The 7,469-nt window shown below is 54.2% G+C and overlaps 1 non-coding gene across 1 annotated transcript; it reads left to right on the top strand.

Moving 5' to 3' along the window:
- Positions 1 to 4,082: 4,082 nt before the first annotated feature.
- On the top strand, positions 4,083 to 4,221 carry LOC142874625 (U4 spliceosomal RNA). The gene has a single exon (XR_012922288.1). It is a non-coding gene; the product is annotated as a U4 spliceosomal RNA (small nuclear RNA).
- Positions 4,222 to 7,469: the final 3,248 nt, after the last annotated feature.

Raw genomic sequence — 7,469 nt, 5'->3', positions numbered from 1 at the left:
GCTCGTCGGAGGCGGCGGGGGCTGGGGGGGCGAGCAGGCAGGGGTGGGGGGCCGGGGCTCCCTTCGGGTCCAGGCAGCCACGGCGGGGCCTCCACCGCGGCCCCCAGGCCCCGAGCCTGCACAGCCCCCGCTTCTGCCAGGAACCAGTCCCCAGGGAGCTGGGCATCCTGGCTCTGTCGGGACTCACCTGCAAAGCCGCTTCTGGTGGTGATGACTTGCAGGGCACAGGCAGGGGAGAGGCGACCCGGGCATGTCCACCCCCTTGTCCCCAACGCCAGCCCCTCTGCATCCCCTGGCTGCTGCCCCACCGTGCAGTGGGGGGCAGGAGGCTGGGGCTCCTGACTCACTGAGGGGCCCCGGGGAAGTCCTTCCCTGCTCCGGGCCCTGGTGTTCCTGTCTGTAAAATGGGCGCGGGAGGAATGTGACCAGGCCTCCCAGCTCCAGCTGCCTGTGAAATCCCACACGGCCTCGTGGTTCGCCCCAGGCTGGGCCTTCTGGGATGGCCGTGAACTCTTCCTGGGCAAAGGCTCAGGCCAAGGGGTGGGGGGACCCCTCACCCAGGGCAGCCACCACTGCCCCCAGGAGCTCGCAGCCTGGCAGAGGCATGAAGGGGCTGAGGGAGCCCTGGGTGGGGCAGTGGGCGGTGACTCTGGCACAGAGGACAGAGGCCTCGCAGGCAGGGACCCTGGGAGCTGGACTTCGAAAGACGAATGAGAGTTCACTGGATTTAAGGTCTCATTCTCCTAAAGAAGACATTATTCTGATTCCTGTGGCATCTCAGCGAGTGTTAGGAAAAGGCCCCCTCACTTCCACTTTACTCCCATCTTTAAGGAAATTGTTCTAACTTTGGAAAATCTGCCGTGTCTACGGTATGAACGGTGCCCCTAGGATTGTGCAGTGCACAACTTGGATAACTGTGCTCTGCAGCTCTAGGAGAACCAAGCCAAAAGGGGCAAGGAGCTGCTCACCCCACCAGCCTCGAGAAGGACTGAGATGGATGAGAGGGCCTCCTGCAGCCGAGGGTTGGGAGGGGGCTGCCCCCAAGGACAACATCGGATGTGTCCCATCCCCAAACAGCGTGGATTCAGAACTTTCAGAAGTATCAGTTTGGACTACAACCCTGAAGAGGTGCAGACACCAACTCTGGGCTAGTGGCGCACCAGCCACTGCACCCCATGAATCCCCACCCAACCCCGCCACGGGCCACAGCGGAGGCACTGAGGCAGCGGCAGGCGTCACGGGGACGATGTACACAGGCTCGGAGGCCGCCAAGCCCGGCAGGTTCGGGTCCCAGCTGGGCCACGCAGCACTGAGCCTCGATGAGGGACAATCGCAGTGCCCAACCACGAGTGCCTGCTGGGGGTGGGACGGTCACCCGCCTCCAGCACTCAGCGCTACCTTGCCCGTGGCGAGGGCTCAGGGGTGCCGTCTGCTCCTGCTGCACCCCAGCCTCGCTGCCCCTCCCACCCCCTCCATGGCCCAGGGAGGGGCTCGGTGAGGACTCGCTGTGGCCGAGCCCCAGGGGCAGGTATCCTCATCGCCACCTCCCCCGCAGCGGCTGAGGCTCAGAGGGGTTACGCAGCATGCACAGCGTGCTTCCACGTGGTGGGACGGGATTGGCACCCAGGTCCCTCTGATGCCAAAACACAGGCTCAAGCCAGTTCCCAGGGGCCCAGAAGGGGAAATGTGCTTTGGATGCACAAAGCGGGTCAGGCCTGGCCAGAGGGCTGCCAGTGTGGGGGGAGAGGGGAGCCAGGAAGGTCAGAACCTCCCAACCTCCGCAGCCAAGTGCCACTGGGCTGTCAGCAAGCTCCTCTGCAGGCGCATAAATCCGCATCTCCCGCATAAATCCACATCTCGGGCGTGGTGGCTCATGCCTATAATCCTAGCACTCTGGGAGGCCGAGGCAGGAGGATTGCTGGAGGTCAGGAGTTCAGGACCAGCCTGAGCAAGAGCGAGACCCCATCTCTACTATAAATAGAAAGAAATTAATTGGCCAACTGAAAATATATAGAAAAAATTAGATGGGCATAGTGGCACATACCTGTATTCCCAACTACTTGGGAGGCTGAGGCAAGAGGATCGCTTGAGCCCAGCAGTTTGAGGTTGCTGTGAGCTAGGCTGACACCTCGGCACTCACTCTAACCTGGGCAACAAAGTGAGACTCTTTTTTTTTTTCAAAAAAAAAAAAATCCGCATCTCCTCTGGGGGCAGTGGGTGAGAAGTTCTGGCCCTAGCTGCAGCCCCAGGGGCAGGGAACAGAGCCTGCCTCCCCCAGTGCCCGGTCTGCAGGGCACCTGGGACCCCTGGCCCTCAATCCATGGCCACACCCTCCAGGCTGTTCTGATGATAATAATAAAACGAAAACAATACCAATGACTGCAGCCTCTTGTCTCATTCTCTGGGCCTCTGAATTAGCTGCAGGACCCAGCAATGACCCCTGAGATAGGCACGAGGTGTTCCCATTTTACAGGTAAGAAAACTGAGGCTTGCAGAAGGGAAGCCACTTGCCCAGAGTCACCCAGCTAACAGAGGGGGAGTCACAACTTGAGACCAGGTGGACCCTCCCGCATGCCCACACTGTTAACCACTGGGTGGCTTGGATGGTTTCCCAGGGTCTCCCAGAAGTGTTTTGTTTGTTTGTTGATTTGTTTTGAGACAAGGTCTCCCTCTGTTGCTTAGGCTGGAGTGCAGTGGCATCATCGTCATAGCTCACTGCAAGCTCGAACTCTTGAGCTCAAGTGATCCTCCTGCCTCAGCCTCCCAAGTAGCTGGGACTACAGGCACGCACTACGACGTCCAGCTAATTTTTCTTATTTGTTTGAAGAGACAGGATCTTGCTATGTTGTCCAGGCTGGTCTCAAACTCCTGGTCTCAAGTGATCCTACTGCCTTGGCCTCCCAAAGTGCTAGAATTACAGGCATGAGCCACCATGCCCAGCCTCGGGAGCAGTTTTTACTTTGGTAGTTATACATTAATTTCATGTAAGTCAGGAAAAAATATAACCAGCCCTTCAAGTCCAACATTTCATGGATATTACAGGCTAAAGCAAGAAAAATCCTAAGCGAGTGAGTGGAGTGGGTGAAGCCGGTCACAGATCTCGGAGGGCCCGAGGGGGGTGAGGCTCGGTGCAGCACCACTCCCCCCTCCTCCACCTGTGCACAGACGGCTGCGGGGCCTGAGCCCCGGGCCTCTGGCAAAAGACCTGCCTGGGACGCCAGGAGGAGCCCACCATCTAGCTGTGACTTCTCTCCTGAGAGAGGAGAGACCCGCGGCTCAGAGAGGGAGGACACATGCCTACAGTCGCACAGCCAGGAAAGGGAGGCGTGGGCTTTGAGGACCTGTCCCTGCACTGTCCCAGCCTCGGAGAGGCAAGACTCGCCTTAGGAAGCTTCCCAGGCCAGGCAGGCCCCCCGAGACTTCTAGTCCATCCGGCACTCGGCCGGCGGGGCCGGGCAGGAAGAGCTTGGAGGTCGGGATGTCCTGGTGTTGGTGTTGTTTGCTAGTAACTTTTTTCCTTTCTCACTATAGAAGTGATTGTAAAAAGCAGTACAGTGATGGGCCGGGCGCCGTGGCTCACGCCTGTAATCCTAGCACTCTCGGAGGCCGAGGCGGGAGGATTGCTCAAAGTCAGGAGTTCAAAACCAGCCCGATCAAGAGCGAGACCCCGTCTCTACTATAAATAGAAAGAAATTAATTGGCCAACTAATATATATAGAAAAAAAAGTAGCCAGGCATGGTAGAGCATGTCTGTAGTCCCAGCTACTCGGGAGGCTGAGGCAGGAGGATTGCTTGAGCCCAGGAGTTTGAGGTTGCTGTGAGCTAGGCTGATGCCACGGCACTCACTCTAGCCTGGGCAACAAGTGAGACTCTGTCTCAAAAAAAAAAAAAAAAAAAAAAAAAAAAAGCAGTACAGTGAGATACAGCGATAAGAGCTCGGCTTCAGAGCTTTGTGACAAGCTGGTGACTTTGGGGTACACCACTTAGCTTCTCTGAGCATCGCTGTCCTCATCTGCAAAGTGGGGATCCTGATGCCTCTCCCCGAGGGGCGTTTCAAGGATGAAATTAGATAACATGTGTGTCACTTTGCACAGTGGCAGTATCACAGTCAATGAGGTTTATCCGAGGCGCAATTATTGCTAATTGAAAACTTTTCCCAATACCCCACCACGACTCCTTGCAATACAGTTGGCGCTGGCAATTTTTGATGGCCCTACGGGGACTGAATAAAAAAAAAAAAGAAAGAGTGTATCAGTCAGCATCCAACCAGGGAAACAGTACGCAAACAGGAGGAATTTGATACAGGGGATTAACAGCACAAGTGCCAGAAGAACTGAGAGGCCAAACAGGATGGGCAGTGACCCAAAGATTTTCATAGCGGGAAGCTACTCTCCCCTGGGGGCCCAAGGAGGAGTTGGGGTTTGCAGGGGCTGCCCGGGGGAGCTGGAGTCCAGGAGGGCGACCGGAGGGGAGCGGGCTCCAAACAGGTGCAGCCACTGCAAAGGCTGCTCCTGGCACAGCAGGGGGCAGAAATTCCCCAGCCCCCCCCCCTCCTGTCTGCCCCAGAAGACACTCGGCTGCAGGGCGGGGAGGACCGGGCGCGTCCGAGGGCGTTTGCACAGCCCGGGGCAGCACGGCGTGGGGCCCAGTCAGTAACTGGCCCTTTTTCCTTTGCATTATTAAAACAGCACATGCTCACTGTATTAGTTAGGACTATTTTTTTTCCTCTCCACTCCCCAGTCAGGACTATTTTGGTTGTGAAGGAAACGTACTCTAGCCAGAGAGCAAAAAGGGGAATTTAATAAAACAGTATGCAGGAGTCTCGTGAAAGCCAAGGGCAGGACCGTGGCTGGAAGCAGGACCAGGAGAGGCTACGGGTCCCTCCAGGGCTCTCACTGTCTCCTGCTCCTGTGTGTGTCTGCTCCCTGCACCCAGCTCCTCCGCCCACGGGGCAGAATGTGGCCCCTGACAGCTCCGCCAGTCACAGACTGAGTCTGGGATTGATTGATTGGTTTATTTAGGAGACAGGGTCACTCTCTATCACCCAGGCTGACGTGCAGTGGTGTCATCATAACTCACTGCAGCTTCAAACTCCTGGGTTCAAGGGATCCCCCTGTCTCAGCCTCCCAAGTGGCTGGGACTACAGGTGTGCACCACCACACTGCTTAATTTTTCTTTTTTCTTTTTAGAGATGGGGTCTTGCTGTGTTGTCCAGTCTGATCTTTAACTTCTGGCCTAAAACAATCCTCCCCCCTAGGCCTAGCGAAGTGCTAGGATTACAGGCATGAGTCATCGCACCCGGCCGGAGTCTGGGAATTCCTAGACATTTTTCCAGATTCCCGGGGAAAGCACTCTGATTGGCCAGGCTTGGGTACCAGAGCCGGTTCCAATGCAATCCGCTGGGGAGTGGAGGGGGGCGGTGAGCAGAGCCCTCTGCCTCCATGGGGGGTGAGCACAGCCCCTGGACCTGTGAGCTGGGCACACCCTCCAAAATCTGTACAGGAATGCAGAAGTATTAAAATACACATTAGGGTTTGAATTGTAAGAAAAATGTCCCATGTTTCTGTCAGATGGCCTGTGCACATCTGTTTCTCTCACGCTGTTGAGATCATGCCCCACACACAGTTTTCATCCGCTCTATCGGTCATCCTTCTATCACAGTTGTTTTCTTATCTCATCAAAAATTTGTTAATTTTGGCTGGGCGCGGTGGCTCACGCCTGTAATCCTAGCACACTGGGAGGCCTAGGCAGGAGGATCACTCAAGGCCAGGAGTTTGAGACCAGCCTGAGCAAGAGCAAGACCCCGTCTCAACCTAAAAATAGAAAATAATTAATTGGCCAACTAAAAATATATAGAAAAAATTAGCCGGGCATGGTGGCGCATGCCTGTAGTCCCAGCTACTCGGGAGGCTGAGGCAGGAGGATCGCTTGAGCCCAGGAGTTTGAGGTTGTTGTGAGCTAGGCTGACGCCACGGCACTCACTCTAGCCTGGGCAACAAAGCGAGACTCTGTCTCAAAAAAAAAAAAAAAACCTTGTTAATTTTGGTTGTCCCTGGTTATATATTTTTAGCATCATAGACCTAGCAGCAGCAAGCGCCGCGCCCGGATGTTTCCCAAGGATGAATTCCGGGACTGCACCTGCGCCCTTTCCCGCCGCCCGCCGCCTGCGGGGCAGCACCCCGCCCGGCTCGCTCCCAGGCTGCTCTTTGCAAGCGACGTGTGCCCCGACGGAGCCAGCGGCCCGCCCCGCCACTCACACCCCCAGTCTCCATCCGCAGACACAAGACAGAGGCACGGTGACCAAATGTCACTTTAGTTTTCCTTTTTGCATTTTGCACATTTACTTGATTATTATTTGACTAATTCATTATCTGATTAATTCTTACTCCAGATTCTAGTAATCTATGACACCATCGTACAGACAAAGTCTAGGCTTGATTAAGTGGGCCTTTTCTTGATGGGGGGAAGAGGAATTTATTTAACAAGAAGGGGAAGTTGGGAGGATATTTTTTTCTTCCCAGTTTTTATTGTAAGACTTTTCAAAACATGGAGAAGTCGAAAGAATTGCACATGAACACCTGTGTGCCCTCTACCTAGAACCAACAACGATCCACACTTGGTCCATTTATCTTTTTTTTTTTTATATATACCATTTCTCTCTCTCTCTACAAGTGTATGCGTGTGCGTGTGTGTGCATATGTGTGCGCGTGTGCATATGTGTGCGCGTGTGCATATGTGTGCGCGTGTGCATATGTGTGCGCGTGTGCATATGTGTGCGCGTCCGCTCCCTGCACCCCAGCTCCTCTGCCCACAAGGCAGGACGTGGCCCCTGACAGCTCCCTGAGTCACAGACTGAGCCTGAGATTTCTTTTCTTTTTTCTTTTTCTTTTTTTCTTGAGACAGGGTCTCTCTCTGTTACCCAGGCTGGCGTGCAGTGGTGTCATCATAGCTCACTGCAGTCTCAGACTCCTGGGCTCTTTTTTTTTTTTTTTTTTTTTGAGACAGAGTCTCGCTTTGTTGCCCAGGCTAGAGTGAGTGCCGTGGCATCAGCCTCGCTCACAGCAACCTCAAACTCCTGGGCTCAAGCGATCCTCCTGCCTCAGCCTCCCGAGTAGTTGGGACTACAGGCATGCACCACCACCACCACGCCCGGCTAATTTTTTCTATATATATTAGTTGACTAATTAATTTCTTTCTATTTATAGTAGAGACGGGGTCTGGCTCTTGCTCAGGCTGGTTTTGAACTCCTGACCTTGAGCAATCCACCCGCCTCGGTCTCCCAGAGAGCTAGGATTACAGGCGTGAGCCACCGCGCCCATTTTTTTAAATTTTTATCTTTATTTTTTTACTCTCTCTCTCTCTATATATGTGTGTATATATATACATTCTATATATATATTCTCTCTTTCTCTCATATATATATGTCTCATATATATATATATATATATATATATATATATATATATATA

Source organism: Microcebus murinus, chromosome 12 (genome assembly GCF_040939455.1).
Source record: "Microcebus murinus isolate Inina chromosome 12, M.murinus_Inina_mat1.0, whole genome shotgun sequence".
Classification (NCBI taxonomy): domain Eukaryota; kingdom Metazoa; phylum Chordata; class Mammalia; order Primates; family Cheirogaleidae; genus Microcebus; species Microcebus murinus.
This window is presented reverse-complemented; position numbering and strand designations above follow the sequence as displayed.